Source organism: Cervus canadensis, chromosome 2 (genome assembly GCF_019320065.1).
Source record: "Cervus canadensis isolate Bull #8, Minnesota chromosome 2, ASM1932006v1, whole genome shotgun sequence".
In the NCBI taxonomy this organism is placed as follows: domain Eukaryota; kingdom Metazoa; phylum Chordata; class Mammalia; order Artiodactyla; family Cervidae; genus Cervus; species Cervus canadensis.
The window spans coordinates 99,691,934-99,710,678 of NC_057387.1; the positions used below are offsets into that span (position 1 = coordinate 99,691,934).

The 18,745-nt window shown below is 38.2% G+C and overlaps 1 protein-coding gene across 14 annotated transcripts in view; it reads left to right on the forward strand.

Moving 5' to 3' along the window:
- The window catches only part of SCMH1 (Scm polycomb group protein homolog 1), a 208,503-nt gene that overhangs the window by 100,107 nt on the left and 89,651 nt on the right, over nucleotides 1-18,745 (forward strand). The window lies entirely within an intron of this gene.

Sequence of the window (18,745 nt, forward strand, 5' to 3'; positions counted from 1 at the left end):
TTTAACTACTGAAAATTGTAAGCCAAAAATCAGTGACTAATCAGAGGAAAACTGTTGCACAATGACCCATCTTGAATTAAATAAGTATTGACAGCTACAAAAAACAATACCTTGAATCATAAATTTTAAGTCAGACTAGAAATGCACAGTAAATAGACTAGAAATGCGCAGTAAATAGGAAGATGTGAAAATAGAATTGTGCAAACTCAAGGGAAAAAAATGAAGAAAGAAAAATAATCTCAATTCCAAGGTACCCATTGGGACAATATATTCAACTGAAAATATAATAAGAGACATTGAAAAAAGAAATAAAACAGTCAAGAGAATAAAACTAAATGTTAGAAGAAAAGGTTTAAAAGTATCAGAAAGGAACTGTTAGATATAGAATGTAGTCAAAAAAGGTCCTCTGGGTATATGTATGTGTACATGTATATTTGGATTCCCTGAAGCAGATAATAGGGTTAATACTTAAAACTGTAATGTAAGAAAATGTTCCAAAAATGGGAAAGCACCTGAACCTTCATACTGAAAAAGCCTTCCTTATTCCTGGAAAATTGTCAACTCTAAGACCTTTTCTAGTAAAACAATTATACTCTATGAATAAAGAAAAATTCATCTAAGCCTCCAGCAAAACAGCCAAATTATTTTCAAGGCAAAGAAAGTCAGGTTTACATCATACTTTTCAACAGCAAAATGCAAAGCAAGACTGTAAACAGAGGAGCATTATTAAGAAATTTGAGGAAAGAAAATGAAAAGACAGGTTTATATCTAGATAAATTGTTTTTTCAAGTGCTGAGATTACACTGAAAGAGTTTTCAACCTTCAAGAACATGGGAAATATTGTGACCCCTAACTGCTTCCTAAATCAATTATGGAAAGAGCTTCATCCAAATAGCAGATGATATATCTAAGAAAAACAAAGGTAGGGACAAGAGTAGAATAGTATGGTACCAGTCTGGGTCCAGTGAAGATGGAACACAGAAAGTTTATTGAAATTGTTAATTCTAACAGAGTTGGAGTGAGGGATTGGCTGGTCAAAAGGCAGAGAACTCTAAGGAATATATGAAGAGCAGACATAAGGAGAAGCCACTACACTGGGGCCGAGATAGACAGCCCAAGGAAGAGCCTCCCTTCCCCCATCTCAGGCCTGAGATGTAAGCTGTGTTGGCGGGGGCACAGTTGCTCACTGGATGAGAGAAATCACTAGTGCCACAGCAGTGGAACTTGCTAGAATTTGCATTCTGTGGTGCGGAGAAGGCTGTTCATGGAGAGCTGTGTATCTCTGTAGAAACTCTTACAAAACCATTTAAGATGGGAGAAGGTGGTGGAGGCGGAGCTGCTGGCCACTGGATACTTTACTGTCTGGTGCTCCAGGACACGGGCAACCAAGGAGACGGGAGTGTTGCAGAAGCAAGCCAGCAAATGCAGTGGGACCAGAAAGCAAGTCCCTTTCCTTCCGTAATATCTTTAGATGGGGTCAAAGGATATCATTTAAAACCAATCATATAGTAGTAGCCTAAATGAGGAAATGGGGGAATTAAGGACATTATAAAGTATGTTAATAGAAAGATCACCACTTAAAACAAAATACCCGTACTTCCTCAATACCAAAAGAACAAAATGGTCGAGAAATATATGACACAAAGAGATGAACTATGGAAAATGCAGTAAATAAAACATACTGTGATAGAGTTGAGAACAAATATATAATTTATACAGAGTATACAGAATGTAAACGAACATTTACATTTAACTCACCTGTTAAAACATTTCAGATTGATGCTCAAAGTCAAATCCAGCTTTACACTGTACAGGAGACATACCTAAAATAAAGTGAGTCGGGAAGGCTAAAAGTAAAAGATGACAAATAATGTATGAAGCAACTTCAAACAGTATAGTAGCAGAGGTTGGTTGTTCTTCATTCACAAAGTTATGTCCCAATTCTCTGTGACCCCATGGACTGCAACACACTAGGCCTTTCTGTCCTCCACTGTCTCCTGGAGTTTGCTCATGTTCATGTCCAGAGTCAATGATGCTATCTAACCATTTCCTACTCGGCAACCCACTTCTCCTTTTGCTTTCAATCTTTCCTAGCATCAGGGTCTTTTCTAATGAGTCAGCTCTTTGCATAGGTGACCAAAGTATTGGAGCTGCAGCTTTCAGCATCAGTCCTTCCAATGAATATTCAGGGTTGATTTCCTTGAGGATTGACTGGTTTGATCTCCTTGCAGTCCAAGGGACTCCCAAGAGTCTTCTCCAGCAACACAGCTTGAAAGCATAAATTCTTTGGTGCTCAGCCTTCTTTACGGTACAACTCTCACATCTGTACATGACTACTGGAAAAACCATAGCTTTGACTATACGGACCTTGTTAAGCAAAGTGATGTCTCTGCTTTATGATATCCTGTCTAGGTTTGTCATAGCTATTCTTCCAAGGAACAAGTGTCTTTTAATTCTGTGGCTTCAGTCACTGTCCTCAGTGAGTTTAGAGCCCAATAAAATAAAATCTGTCACAGTTTCCACTTTTTCCCCTTCTGTTTGCCATGAAGTGATGGGACCAGATGCTATAATCTTAGTTTTTGTAATGTTGAGTTTTAAGTCAGCTTTTTCACTCTCCTCTTTCACCCTCATCAAGAGGCTTTTTATTTCCTGTTCACTTTCTGCTGTTAGAGTGGTATCATGCGTATCTGAGGTGGTTGATATTTCTCCCAGTAATCTTGATTCCAGCTTGTGATTCATCTAGCCTGGCATTTTGCATGATGTATTCTGCATATAAGTTAGATAAGCAGAGGTTACAATTGTGTTATCAGACATGGTTGTTGTTGTTGTTGTGTAGTCACTAAGTTGTGTCTAATTCTTCGTGACCCCATGGACTGTAGGCCGCCAGGCTCCTCTATCCAGAGGATTTTCCAGGCAAGTATACTGGAAAGGGTTGCGATTTTCTTCTCCAGGGGATTTTTCCCTACCCAGGGATCAAACCCACATCTCCTGCATTGCAGTTGGATTCTTTACCACTGAGCCACCCAGGAAGCCCATTAGACTTGGTAGAATTCATAAAATAGAAATTACAGTAGATACAAAGTAATATAGACAAACACACTAATAGGATATTTAACACACATCTCTCAAGACAGGCTAAGAGTACAAAAAGTAAAGCTGCTGAAGGCTTTAATGAATAAGATAGATCGTGTGTGTGTGTGTGTGTGTGTGTGTGTGTGTGTGTGTATGTGTATGTATGTATGCATACCAAACTGTATACCATGACAAATGTCCTTCCACCTTGAAATTTAAAGCTCTTTGTTTAAACAATTTTTGTTTGGAAAACAGATATATAAGCCAAAATTTCAGAATTCCTAAAACATAGTGATAATAAACATCACATGACAAGTCTGAGATACAATCAAAGGGGTGACTGGAAAAAAAATTGTAGCCTTAAATACCTGTCATAAATAAAAATGAAAGGATGAATATTAAAAATTTAAGTTCCCAATTCAGAAAGCTAGAAAAAGTTATAACCCAAAGAAAATACAAAGGAGACATAAATAGAAAAAATAAAGATAAAAAGAGATTAATGAGGTAGAAAATAGAAAAGCAGAAGATCAAAGTGCTGGTTCTTTGGAAAAAGCATCAACAAAATATACAAACCACTAGTTAGCCTAATGAAGAAAAAAAGCAATTAGAGCAGATATACAGAAGTAGAAATGACAAAGGGAGCAATAAGTAAATAAGCCAGAAAAGCTAGTTAGGAGCATCACAGTGTTTAAACAGATCTATAGAAAACATAGATACCCCTCGTCCAAGGTAAGGAGCAGTGGCTGTGCTTTGCTGGGGCAGCCGTGAAGAGATACCCCACGTCCAAGGTAAGAGAAACCCAAGTAAGACAGTAGGTGTTGCAAGAGGGCATCAGAGGGCAGACACACTAAAACCATAATCACAGAAAACTAGCCAATCTGATCACAGGACCACAGTCTTGTCTAACTCAATGAAACTAAGCCATGCCGTGTGGGGCCACCCAAGACGGCCGGGTCATGGTGGAGAGGTCTGACAGAATGTGGTCCACTGGAGAAGGAAATGGCAAACCACTTCAGTATTCTTGCCTTGAGAACCCATGAACAGTATGAAAAGGCAGAATGATAGGATACTGAAAGAGGAACTCCCCAGGTCAGTAGGTGCCCAATATGCTACTGGAGATCAGTGGAGAAATAACTCCAGAAAGAATGAAGGGATGGAGCCAAAGCAAAAACAATACCCAGTTGTGGATGTGACTGTTGATAGAGGCAAGGTCCGATGCTGTAAAGAGCAATATTGCATAGGAACGTGGAATGTTAGGTCTATGAATCAAGGCAAATTGGAAGTGGTCAAACAGGAGATGGCAAGAGTGAACGTCAACATTCTAGGCATCAGCGAACTAAAATGGACTGGAATGGGTGAATTTTAACTCAGATGACCATTATATCTACTACAGTGGGCAGGAATCCCTTAGAAGAAATGGAGTAGCCATCATGGTCAATAAAAGAGTCCAAAATGCAGTACTTGGATACAATCTCAAAAACGACAGAATGATCTCTGTTCATTTCCAAGACAAACCATTCAACATCATGGTAATTGAAGGCTATGCCCAACCAGTAACACTGAAGAAGCTGAAGTTGAATGGTTCTATGAAGACCTACAAGACCTTTTAGAACTAACACCCAAAAAAGATGTCCTGTTCATTATAGGGGACTGGAATGCAAAAGCAGGAAGTCAGAAAACACCTGGAGTAACAGGCAAATTTGGCCTTGGAGTATGGAATGAAGCAGGGCAAAGGCTAATAGAGTTTTGCCAAGAGAATGCACTGGTCAAAGCAAACACCCTCTTCCAGCAACACAAGAGAAGACTCTACACATGGACATCACCAGATGGCCAACACTGAAATCAGATTGATTATATTCTTTGCAGCCATAGATGGAGAAGCTCTATACAGTCAGCAAAAACAAGACCAGGAGCTGACTGTGGCTCAGATCATGAACTCCTTATTGCCAAATTCAGACTTAAATTGAAGAAAGTAGGGAAAACCACTGCACCATTCAGATATGACCTAAATCAAATCCCTTATGACTATACAGTGGAAGTTAGAAATAGATTTAAGGGACTAGCTCTGATAGACACAGTGCCTAATGAACTATGGAAAGAGGTTCGTGACATTGTACAGGAGACAGGGATCAAGACCATCCCTAAGAAAAAGAAATGCAAAAAGGAAAAATGGTTGTCTGAGGAGGCCTTACAAATAGCTGTGAAAAGAAGAGAAGCTAGCTATCCAAAAGTCTACAAGCAATAAATGCTGGAGAGGGTGTGGAGAAAAGGGAACCCTCTTACACTGTTGGTGGGAATGCAAACTAGTACAGCCACTATGGAAAACAGTGTGGAGATTTCTTAAAAAACTGGAAATAGAACTGCCATATGACCCAGCAATACCACTTCTGGGCATACACACTGAGGAAACCAGATCTGAAAGAGACACATGCACCCCAATGTTCATCGCAGCACTGTTTATAATAGCCAGGGACATGGAAGCAACCTAGATGCCCATCAGCAGATGAATGGATAAGGAAGCTGTGGTACATATACACCATGGAATGTTACTCAGCCGTTAAAAAGAATTCATTTGAATCAGTCCTAATGAGATGGATGAAACTGGAGCCCATTATACAGAGTGAAGTAAGCCAGAAAGATAAAGAACATTACAGCATACTAACACATATATATGGAATTTAGAAAGATGGTAACGATAACCCTATATGCAAAACAGAAAAAGAGACACAGAAGTACAGAACAGACTTTTGAACTCTGTGGGAGAAGGTGAGGGTGGGATGTTGCGAAAGAACAGCATGTATATTATCTATGGTGAAACAGATCACCAGCCCAGGTGGGATGCATGAGACAAGTGCTCGGGCCTGGTGCACTGGGAAGACCCAGAGGAATCGGGTGGAGAGGGAGGTGGGAGGGGGGATCGGGATGGGGAATATGTGTAACTCTATGGCTGATTCATATCAATGTATGACAAAACCCACTGAAATGTTGTGAAGTAATTAGCCTCCAACTAATTAAAAAAAAGGAAGAGAAGCTAAAAGCAAAGGAGAAAAGGAAAGATATTCCCATTTGAATGCAGAGTTCCAAAGAATAGCAAGGAGAGATAAGAAAGCCTTCCTCAGCGATCAATGCAAAGAAACAGAAGAAAACAACAGAATGGGAAAGACTAGAGATCTCTTCAAAAAAATTGGAGATACCAAGGGAATATTTCATGCAAAGATGGATTCGATAAAGGACAGAAACAGTATGGACCTAACAAAAGCGGAAGATATTAAGAAGAGGTGGCAAGAATACACAGAAGAACTGTACAAAAAAGATCTTCATGACCCAGATAATCATAATGGTGTGATCACTCACCTAGAGCCAGACATCCTGGAATGTGAAGTCAAGTGGACCTTAGAAAGCATCACTACGAACAAAGCTAATGGAGGTGATGGAATTCCAGTTGAGCTATTTCAAATCCTGAAAGATGATGCTGTGAAAGTGCTGCACTCAATATGCCAGCAAATTTAGAAAACTCAGCAGGGGCCACAGGATTGGAAAAGCTCCCATTTTCATTCCAATCCCAAAGAAAGGCAATTACAAAGAATGCTCAAACTACCACACAATTGCACTCATCTCACACACTAGTAAAGTAATGCTCAAAATTCTCCAAGCCAGGCTTCAGCAATATGTGAACCGTGAACTTCCAGATGTTCAAGCTGGTTTTAGAAAGGGCAGAGGAACCAGAGATCAAATTGCCAACATCCGCTGGATCATCAGAAAAGCAAGAGAGTTCCAGAAAAACATCTAGTTCTGCTTTATTGACTATGCCAAAGCTTTTGACTCTGTGGATCACAATAAACTGGAAAATTCTTAAAGAGATGGGACTACCAGACCACCTGACCTGCTTCTTGAGAAACCTCTATGCAGGTCAGGAAGCAACAGTATAAACTGGACATGGAACAACAGACTGGTTCCAAATAGGAAAAGGAGTACGTCAAGGCTGTATATTGTCACCCTGCTTATTTATGCATGATGCAGAGTACATCATGAGAAATGCTGGGCTGGATGAAGCACAAGCTGGAATCAAGATTGCCGGGAGAAATATCGATAACCCCAGATATGCAGATGACACCACCCTGTGGCAGAAAGTGAAGAGGAACTAAAGAGTCTCTTGATGAAAGTGAAAGAGGAGAGTGAAAAAGTTGGCTTAAAGCTCAACATTCAGAAAACTAAGATCATGGCATCTGGTCCCATCACTTCATGGGAAATAGATGGGGAAACAGTGTCAGAGTATTTTTTTGGCTCCAAAATACTGCAGATGGTGATTGCAGTCATGAAATTAAAAGACGCTTACTCCTTGGAAGGAAAGTTATGACCAACCTAGACAGCATATTAAAAAGCAGAGACATTACTTTGCCAACAAGGGTCCGTCTAGTCAAGGCTATGGTTTTTCCAGTGGTCATGTATGGATGTGAGAGTTGGACTGTGAAGAAAGCTGAGTGCTGAAAAATTCATGGTTTTGAACTGTGGTGTTGGATAAGACTCTTGAGAGTCCCTTGGACTGCAAGGAGATCCAACCAGTCCATCCTAAAGGAGATTGGTCCTGGGTATTCATTGGAAGGACTGATTGTGAAACTGAAGCTCCAGTACTTTGGCCACCTGATGCAAAGAACTGACTCATTTGAAAAGACCCTGATGCTGGGAGGGATTGGGGGCAGGAGGAGAACGGGACGACAGAGGATGAGATGGCTGGATGTCATCACCGACTCGATAGACATGGGTTTGGGTGGACTCCAGGAGTTGGTGATGAACCGGGAGGCCTGGCGAGCTGCGATTCATGGGGTCGCAAAGAGGCGGACATGACTGAGCGACTGAACTGAACTGATAGAAAACATGTTGTCAAAACACCTACATCAAAGCACTATGTACAGATTATTTTACAGGGAAATCCTACAGAACCTTGAGTACCAGATAATCTCAATTCTTCTTAAGTTGTTGTAGCTCAGTGATATGCACAGAACTTTCTATGATGTTTGAAATGTTTTGTGTCTTTGCTGTCCAGTATGACACTTGTCCAGCCTCATGTAACTGTAGAGCACTTGGAATGTGGCTACTACAACTAAAGAATTGAATTTTTAATTTTATTTAATTGTAATTTAAAGTTGAAAACCTATGTGATTGGTGACTACGGTGTTAGACAGTGTACTTCTGGATCATAGAAAAAGTAAGAAAATATCCAAATTCTTTTTACATGCAGGTAGAACTTTGATACTTAAACCTGATTTAAACACCCACACACATCGTCATGTATGAGTATTATTATAAAAATCCTAAATAAAATGTTTGGAATTAGAATTCAACATATTTAAAACAGTGTTCATCAAAACAAGTAGTAGGGGTTTTGGGAGAATGAAAAGATTTAAGTTTAGTGAAATCATTAGTGAACTTTACCATATTAAAATAGCAAAGGAAGAAAGTCATATGAATTTTAACAAAACTCTGCAGACTTACGAGAATGCACATTTCTTGATTTCAAAACTTAGTATAAAGCAACAGTACTCAAGACATTGTGGTACTGGCATAAAATGAACATAGACTTATAGATAAGAGGATTAGATTTGAGAGTCTAGAAGTAAACCCATACATTTATGCTCAGTTGATTTTCAGCAAAGGTGCCAGGATAATTCAGCAGGGTCTTCAACAACCTGCACAGGGACAACTGGATATTCACATATAAACAAATGGAATTGGACCCCACCTCCACAACATTGTTGTTGTTTTTTTTTTTTTTTTTAATTCACTCAGTCGTGTCCGACTCTTTGCAACCCCATGGACTGTAGCCTACCAGGCTCCTCCATCCATGGGATTTTCCAAACAAGAATATTGGAGTGGGTTGCTGTTTCCACACCATATACAAAAATTAATTGCAAGTAGATAACAGATCTAAAACTCTTAAAACATGGTGAGTAAATCTTCACGACTTTGGATTAGGCAGTGGTTTCTTAGATCTGGCTCCAAAAGCACAAACAACAGAAAAAAACTGATAGATGGACCTCAAAATTTAAAGTTTTTGTGTTTCCAGAGACACTGTCAGGGAAGTAAAAAGACAGCCCACATGATGGGAGAAAATAGGCAAATCTAAAAAGGCAGAGAGGTTAGTGGTTTCCGGGGACTGGGATAAATTGAAAACAGGGAGAGTGGAAGAGTGATAAAAATCTTCCAAAATTAAGTAGAATTATCTTTAGAGAAGAGAAGTCGCTCAGTCGTGTCTGACTCTTGGCGACCCCATGGACTGTATAGCCTGTCAGGCTCCTCCATCCATGGGCTTTTCCAGGCAAGAGTACTGGAGTGGGTTGCCATTTCCTTCTCCAGGGGATCTTCCTGACCCAGGGATCGAACCCAGGTCTCTTGCATTGCAGGCAAATGCTTTACCATCTGAGCCACCAGGGAAGCCAATAGAATTATCTTTGCATAACTCTAAAAACCATTGAATCAGATATAATTGTATAATTGAGTTTCACCACGATAAAGCTATTATTTTTTCCAACTTTCATAAACCAATTCAACATACAATATTGTATGCTGAATATTGGGAAAACTGGATATCCACATGCAAAAGAGTGAAATTGGACCTTTACTGTACACCATTATATAATAATTAATTCAAAATGGATCAACAGCCTAATGTAGGAGCTAAAACCATACAACTTAGAAAAAAACATGGAGGAAAAGCTTCATGACATTGGAATTGGCAGTGGTGTCTGGATATGACACCAAAAACACAGGCAACAGAAGAAAAATAATATTTATATTTGACTGCTTCAAAATTAAAAATTTTGTTTATTAAAGGAACATGTTAGAGTGAAAAGGGAACTCATGGCATGGGAGAAAATATTTGTGAATGATATATCTGGTAAGGGGTTACTATCCAGAATATATTTTTTAAGACTTTTTGAACTTAACAGTAACAAATAAACAACCTGATTGAAAAATAAGCAAGGAACTTGAATAGACATTTCTCTGAAGAAGATATACAAATGTCCAATACACACATGAAAAGATACTCTATATCACTAATCATTTAGGGAAGTCAAAATCACAATGAGATAATACTTCACACCCATTCGAATGGCTATTATCAAATAAATAGAAAATAACAAGTGTTGTTGAGGATGTGGAGAAATTGGAATTTTGTGTATTGCTGAGTATTCAAAATGAAAAATGGCATAGCCACTATGAAAAACAATATGGTGTTTCCACAAAAAAAGTTAAAAGTAAAATTACCATATGATCTAGCAATTCCACTTTGGGGTAGATAGGCAAAAGAGTATAAAGCAAAGACTCAAGGAGATATTTTTATATCCATATTTAGCAGCATTATTCATAATATCCAAAAGGCCAAAACAGCCCAAGTTTCCATTGACAGAAGAATGAATAAATAAAATGTGGTATATACACATAGTAGAATATTCAGCTTTACAAAGGAAGGAGATTCTGACGTGCTACAGTGTGAGTGAACCTTAAAGATACTATGTTAAATGAAATAAGCCAGTCACTAAAGAACAAATACTATATGATTCCACTGAGTACTTATAGAAAAAAGAATGACGTTTGCAAGGAACTGGGAGAGGGGAGAAAGGACTGGGGAGTTACTGTTTAATGGGCAGAGTTTCATGTGAGGAAGATGAAAAAATTCTGGAAATACATGATGGTGATAATTACACTTTGATATGAACATACTTAATGCCATTTACTTTTGAGAAAGAGAAGGGGAAATATATGTGTATACACACATGCATATATATAATGTACATGAACATATATATTTTATATACTTATTTTTATAAAAGGAAACGCTGGACTATTAAAACGAGAAAATAATGAAAAGGTTACCTATGGGGAGTGTCTGGGAATAGTGTGGAAAGAATAGAAATGAGAGACTTATTGGAGAATACTCATTTATATTCTTTTGACTTTTGCATTATTTGTGTTACTTATTACATAAAATTAAATCAAAAATAGATGAACAGGCGTATACTAAAATTGGCTAACTTTTAGTATATGACTAAACTTGATAAACAGAAACAAACTGAACTCTGTATCAAATCATCATAGCCACATTGAAAAAATTCCAACAATTAGAACCCTTACAGTACACCCTTATTGGGACATATTTCAAAGGAAAATGAAATTCTGACTTTTTTTAAATAATGTTAGTGGTTTCACCATAATAATCTGAAACTATTTTGCTTGTATGGAAGATAGATAGAATGAGTAAATAAGATACAAAATATGGAATAGGAGAAGATGAGGAAGAACCTTGCAGTGTAGGATTTGAATTGGAGGTATGTTATCAACTCTTTGCTTAAAATAGGTATATAAATCTATATTTATATACATATTAAAATATACATATATATTAACATATACATATTCCCTTAGAACATATACATGTTTATATACGTATATGTATATATTCCAAGATGGTAATGTGTATGTGTATGTATGTATGTCTATGTTCCAAGCTCCGTCTATTGAAAGGCCTAGAAACAATGGCTCTTCAGCAGTGTGAGGAGTATATATCCAAATTTCCAAGTTAGTTGATTTCTAAATCCCATTCTACACTAAAAGGAATCATGACTCCTTGAAGCAATGGCTAATTTCAAGACTGAGCAACAGGTGAATCTGGAGCATCTTATTTTGCCAGGAAACAGTTTCAAAGAATGATGGGTACATATCAAAAGGATATAGGAGCCAGCCTAAAGAGACTTTGGCTAACCGAAACTGGAAAAATATAACCATCAAAAAGGATAATAAAAACAAAAATACAATAGTAGTAGCACCATGGGTCCCTACTGAAACACTAGAAAAGAAAAAGTTGCAGAGAAAGTTCTTTGCAGAGTATTAGCTAATAAATATTAAAAATGATAGAAAGTTATCATTTTGGCAATCACCCTTTTAATGAATTCAGACCAAGACAATCAATGAATGCTAAAAAAAAAAAAAAAAAGCTTATTGGAGAATAGGATATTCACATAGTCCCGAAGTTTTTCCCCACTGATTATCTATTAATTACAAGGGGGAATTACAATAAAGAAATCTGTCAGTCATTCCTTAACAAGTGATCAAACTTAGTATCATCAGTGATTAGACAAACATTATATATACCTCTTAAAGTAATGAAGTGTGAAGTACTCAACATCACTTGTGTAGTATTTTTGTCAAAACTATTTAGCATGAATGTAATTATAAGGAAACAATCAGAAAGAAATCCAAATTGTGGGACATTCTATAAAACAGCTCAGACACTTCAAAAGTAGGAACTTCATGAAAAACAAAAGGCAACTGATCTATTGTAGATTAAAGGAGACTAAAGATACATGACAACCAAATACAGTATGTAATCCATGGTGTATTTTGAAATGAAATAGCTATAAAGATTTGGGGACAGTTGAGAATATTTTTAATTAAATTTCTTGGATAAGATAATATTGCAGTTTTAAAGGAGAATGTCCTTGTTGTCAGGACACATGTCCTGACATATATAAAGGTGAAGTATCATGATGTCTCTAACTTTCACATAGTTCAGAGGAAAATGTGTGGATAGATGGAAAGCAACTGTGGTGAAGTATTATTTAGTTGCTGAACCTAGATGAAGGGTGCATAGTTTGTTCATGTACTGTTTTTGCTACTTTTCTCTAGGTTTAAAATTTTTCAAAATAAAAAATTTTAAATAAATTATGAATATAATTACACATATGTGTGTGTGTGTGTGTTCATGTTCCCCAGGCCTCCTCTAGACCTCTCCCCAGAGTTCCTGAATCAGAATCTCTTAAGTAATGGGGCTTGGGATTCTGCATGGTAAAATGGCTCTCCCGAGACTCTGACACAGCTGGTTTATATTTGGGAAGCATTGCTCTTGAGACCATTCTTCTCTATTAAAATCTTGTGTGGTTTCTGTGTGTGTATGTATGTGTGTGTGTCCTGTTCACATAGGAACATTGTAGAGTCCTCCAGGTGAAAAGGTAGAATGATTCTCAGATGATGTCAGTTTTCCTCACAGCACCTTGTTTTGATGGTCCACTCTATACTTAGTCTGAGGTTGTTTCTTCTAAACATGACTCTATGGATCACTAGTTCTCAAACATGGCTGCCAGTTAGAACCACCTAGGCAGCTCTCAAAAACTTCACTGCCTAGGCCTTACCTCATATCAATTAAATCTGAATTTCTGGGGGTAGTATAATGTGTTCTTTAGTGCTCCCCAGGGGATTCCAGTGTTCCAATTTGAGAGTCCCTAGTCTAGATCGGAGCTGGCCTCTAGTGAGGCCCCTGGTCAATTGTGTCAGGATCTCAGTATAAACTACCTGTTCAGCAAACTTGATCACATACTCTGGTGTGTGGGGGACATTGACTTGAAAGGAACTCTTTTATATTCCCAACACTAGTCAGTCTTCTCATATGGTTAATAACCTCCAGAGTCTGTCAGTGAAAAGGGGGATTTTAAAAGATGCACATCTCACTTATGGCTATGGAAATTTGAACTCTGTTTCTAGAAATTGATAGAAGGGGTAAAATTTTAGAGAGAAGTAACTTTAACTATTGTATCTTAAATACTTACGTGATAAAGGTAATTTTAAAAATATTCACTGAACTGTCTTCTCTGCAGAAAGGCCCCTGACATTGAATAATGCCTGACCCATCTTTACCTACACTTATCTCAAGACTAGTCACAACCACCCCCAATTAAATAATTCTGTATTAACTTGTGTTTGAGTGTGTATATGAGAGTAGAGTAGCAAAGTGGTGACAGCATCCTGGCAGAACCAAAAGGAATTCTAGAAGTCCTTCCCAAATACTACCTGGCTGAACATTCACTTCTTACTCAGGAAGAGTTTGTTCAGCATCTCTCTCTCCCAGCTCTCGTTTCTCTCACTCTTGAGGTATAATTTAGATTTAGCCCACCCAAACTCAGTTTGGAAGCACTGCTTTAGTCGTGTCATCTGCTGATGAATACAGAAACAGGGAAAGGGAAGTGAGTTGTCCAACGTTATGAGTGAGTGAGTGGCATGTTTCTCGACATGTATTTGTATGTGTACATGTATGTAAAGCTCCTCTGGAAGGAGAAGAATGATTTGTGAATCATCTAGAGAGCCATAGAGTCTAATAACTTAGAGTAGCTTTAGACTCTATAACTGTCAAGATGATTCTCAAATCATTTTCTCCTCCCAGAGGAGCCTTACATACATGTACACATGTACATGTGCTTCCTGGTATGAGTGCTGTTCTATTACCTGCCACCAGAGGGCATGAACTGCGATTAGATTCTAGCTGCTTATCTACATTGAAGTCCAGAGCTTGCTCAGATCACTGTTTAAGCAGACAAACCTTAATTTATTCAGTAATCCAACAGTCTCAGGAGCATCTGAAAGTTCTTTGGAACTGGTTGTCTATAAATACTTGTAAAAGAAAGCTGAGGTAACCACAGAACACTCGCAAACGGCTGGGGTCAGAATTGGAGACCTGGCTTTATAATATTACTAGTTTAGTTGTGTGGCCAATGATAAGTTGCTTTACCTTGACTTTTAACCTTCAGTTTCAGGTGCCTGACCTGCCAGATCATTAATAAACTCTGCCACACATGGTTTTTGTGAGGATTAAATGGGATAACATGATACTGGCACCCATTTAATAAGTGGAGATTTTTTTCCTTTGTTCAGTAAAACTTTTATGGAGCTTATATTCTGGTTAGAAAAAACACACATTACATGGAAAAAAGAAAATTTAGGCACTGATGAAAGCTAAGGATAATAACGTGCAGGATCTATGAGGCTATTTGAGGTAGAGTAGTCTAGGAATGCCACTCTGAAGAGGTGATATTTCAGCAAAGAACTAATAAAAGATTTGAGAAAAGGAAAGGGTGTTTGAGGCAGAGGGACACAGCTTGGTGTGCTTGGGAAATAGAAAGACCAGTACTCAAAGGGCAGGGGAGAAATAGGAGGTGAATTATAAGACATAAGCAAGTTCCAGATCTTGTAAGTTTTGTTAAATACATAAAGACTTTAGACTTATTTTGTGGTATAAGATGTAAGCATAAGAGTGATGTGATCTGATTTTTATGTTTAGAAACATAACCATATCATTCTGATTGCTGTGTGGAAAATAGACAGTAGGGAGGCAAAAATAGAAGCAGAATGGTTAGAAAGCTGTTGTCATAGGATGGGCAGAGTCTGACTGTGGCTTAGATTAGGGTGTTAGTGGGGGAGAAATATAGAATGGCAAGGAATGGTTTGGTTTAGGATATATTCAATGTAACGACCATCAATACTTGCTGATTAATTGTATTTGAGAGACAGTAGAAATGGAGGAACCAAGAGTGACTTCCAGGCTTTTTGGTCTCAGAACCTGGGTTTAAATTACTGATGCTATGAATCCAGATGAGGTGACTAGAGGAAAGGGGGTTGTAAAATCAAGAGTTTTGTTTTAGACTCACTCATTTTGAGATTTCTTGGCATCCAAGGAGAATTATAAAATAAGGTGGTTGAAAATACGAGCATGAAACTCAGAACAGAGGTTTGAGTTAGAGATATAAATTGGCAGTCATCATTGATGGGAAAGGAGTACAGACCAAAGAAGAGAGAACCAGTGGCCAGAGCCTGAGCTACTCCCACTTTAGAGGGTAAGATTTCTTACCCACCTGGCCTTTTTCTTGAACGCTATTGTTTAATTTGAGGAGACCCTCAAATTATTGTTTTTTCCTTTTCCTTTTTGCACAAATATACAACTCCAACTCTTTTACCAAGAGAGAGAGCATGGTAGGACTGAGTGATTAAATGCTTGAAGACGTTAATGTGCTGATTAATAATGAAGGCTCTGGAGACAGAAGAGTCCGGTTTAAATCTGCTCTGCTATTGACTAGGTCAGTCTTTTATCTATAATAGTCAAAGTTAAAGCCAGCATTTATTTAATACTTATTATATATCAGGTATCTTTTTAAGTGCTTCATGTGTATTTATATCAACTTATTTTAATCCTTGAAACAACCCATTGAAGTAGTTACTCGTCTTATCCCACTTTATTGTTGAGGAAACTAAAGCCAGAAAGGGACCTTATTATTTCCCGGATGTCACACACCAGCTAAGTAGCAGAGCTAAATTTGAATCTAGGCAGCCTGGATCCAAACCCAGTGCTGCTTTTCTCATACCAAATTCACAGAGCTGTAGAAGTGATTAAATGAGAGAGCCCATTTAAAAGTACTTAGCATTTGGAGGCTAGCACGTAATATGAGCAGAATAAATGTTTTCTGTGGGAAGCAGCATGGTATAGTGAAAGAGAAACATGAAAAGTCCTAGGGCTCCAGCCTAACTGGAGGAAAACTTATGTGATTATGAACAAGTTTCTTAACCTCTCTGGACTGCAGTTTTGTTGTCTGCAATATAAAACCTTCATACTATCTGGTATCTGAAAAACCTTTCAATGTTTAAATTCCATCTGTGACTCCCCAAGACCAGATTATGAATATGTGTGAATTTGGAGGGGTCCCACATCACCTTGGGGGTTGGGGGATAAAGTACTCAGTAATTGAGTTGGCAGCATTTCTTCTTTGCCCTTCTACTCTTGAAGAAGCTTGCTAGGAGGTAGGAGAACATAGTTAATAACATGAGGTTTGGAGTAAGACCATTATGTAGTAGAATCTGTTTCCACCACTTACTACCTTGGACCAGCTACTTCTCTTGAGTTTCTCTTTCATCATTTGCAAACTAGGGGTAATGATAGTGTACTTCTCATGGTATTATTTGAAATATCCTGAGAGAAGGTAGTACATGTAAAGTAGTACATGATAAGCATTCAATACATGTTAGCTATTATTATAATAAGGGTTTCCAGAGTGAGATGATTTTTTTTTTCTTAGCTCAAGTACCAGGTGAGATAGAAGCCTCTCAGTAACCCATTTCTGAAAAATTGAATTGGGAATTACATGGTGAGGCACTCTAGTTGTTGGGAACTGAGGGCATGAATCTGAATTTTCTAATTGTGTTATTCCTCTGTTTTACAAAGGTGCAGGGAACATTTCTCTAGAACAGTTGTGCCTTATCTTTAGGTGTAGTGAACGCTTCATGGCGGATCTGCTTAGGTTTGGCTTGCTTCAGCCCTTTCCTGACTTAAGGAGAGTTGTTTTAAATACTCTCGTGTCTCTCCATCTTCTGCTCTGCGTTGGCTTTATTCTCGGTTATATTCTCTAGTTAGCAGTGCCAAATCTACAAACACCCTTACAACTATGATCTCAGAGAAAAAAAAGCTCTCCAACATGCATATCATATCAGAAAACAGTTGAGCCAATTTGAGACATACATAACGTACTTTTGGTCTAAAGGGAATGTGATTCTCTTAAATGGCGTTATCTTGCATTTCATAGCCAGGTAGGTAGGTAGAACCCACTGCAGACATCCCCACCAAATCACCTAAAATTAGGGTTTGGAGCGGGGTGGGGATGGTTTGCAAAAGGAAAAAAGGCTAGGCAGGCAAAAAAGGAAGTGGTATCAGTTTGACAGGAATGTACAAATTGCTATCTCCACTGTTGATAAGAATGGGCTAGCCCAAGAAGTCTCCTGACCTTGGGAAACCCCATTTAGCCTAGCCAGCTTTGAGACTAAGCATTTAAATCATATGGGGTAGTACCTCTTTTCTTATTCCCATTTTTTTCTCTCTTCTCACACCCCCCTTTAATTTAATTATAGTTCTTAATTAATACTTAATCCCAAAAGCTGCTTCTTCCTTTTCCATTTCCCATGCATATTGATAATTTAGCATAGTAGATAAGAGCATGGGCTCAACAGTCAGGTTGCCTGGGTTTCAGTCCTTTCTTTGTCATTTGTTCACTTTGAAATCTTAAGCAGTGTATACCTCTCTTCTCATCTATAAAATGAAGATAATTTCTACCTCACTAGGTTGTCTTGAGGATTAAATTAGATAACCAGTAGAAAGTGCCTGGCACAGTATCTGGCCCACAGTGAGGTACACAGTAATCAGATATTATTGTTGCTGTTTCCAGCTGTGCAGCTGTGGTTCAGCCTGTCTGTCCTTTTTCAGGAACGGGAGAGCTGAGGTCGACTGGGAGACTATCAGAAAGCACTAGATTTTGGTATCTGAAGATAGAAGGTTGAAGTCAAATTGAAGAGAGCACTTGGAGCTCTAATTGGAAAATATGATAATGATCTTACTTTTACAATTTATTAATTAAATAGTATATTCTTGACTTGTCATTGATCAGTCACTAAGTCGTGTCTAACTCTTTGCAACCCCATGGACTGTAGCACACCAGGCTCCTCTGTTCTTCACTGTCTCCCAGAGTTTGCTAAAATTCATGTCCATTTAGTTGGTGATGCTGTCTAACCATCTTGTCCTCTGCTCCCCCTTCCTCGTTTTGCCTTCAGTCTTTCCCAGCATCACGATCTTTTCCAATGACTTGTCATTAAGGAATGACAGTGGACAGTTAACCTCCCTAGGCTTCCTTTGACTCTTTTGGAAAATGAATATTTTTGAATATGTTGACCCCTTTCATCTTCATCATGAAGTCTGATCCTTCGTTAAGTAAAAATGAATATCCAAAAGTTTTTTTTGTATTCTGTGTATGTGTGAGAGAGGGGGAAAGAGAAAGTGAGAGAGTGAAAGCGTGTTTATATTGAGATAAAC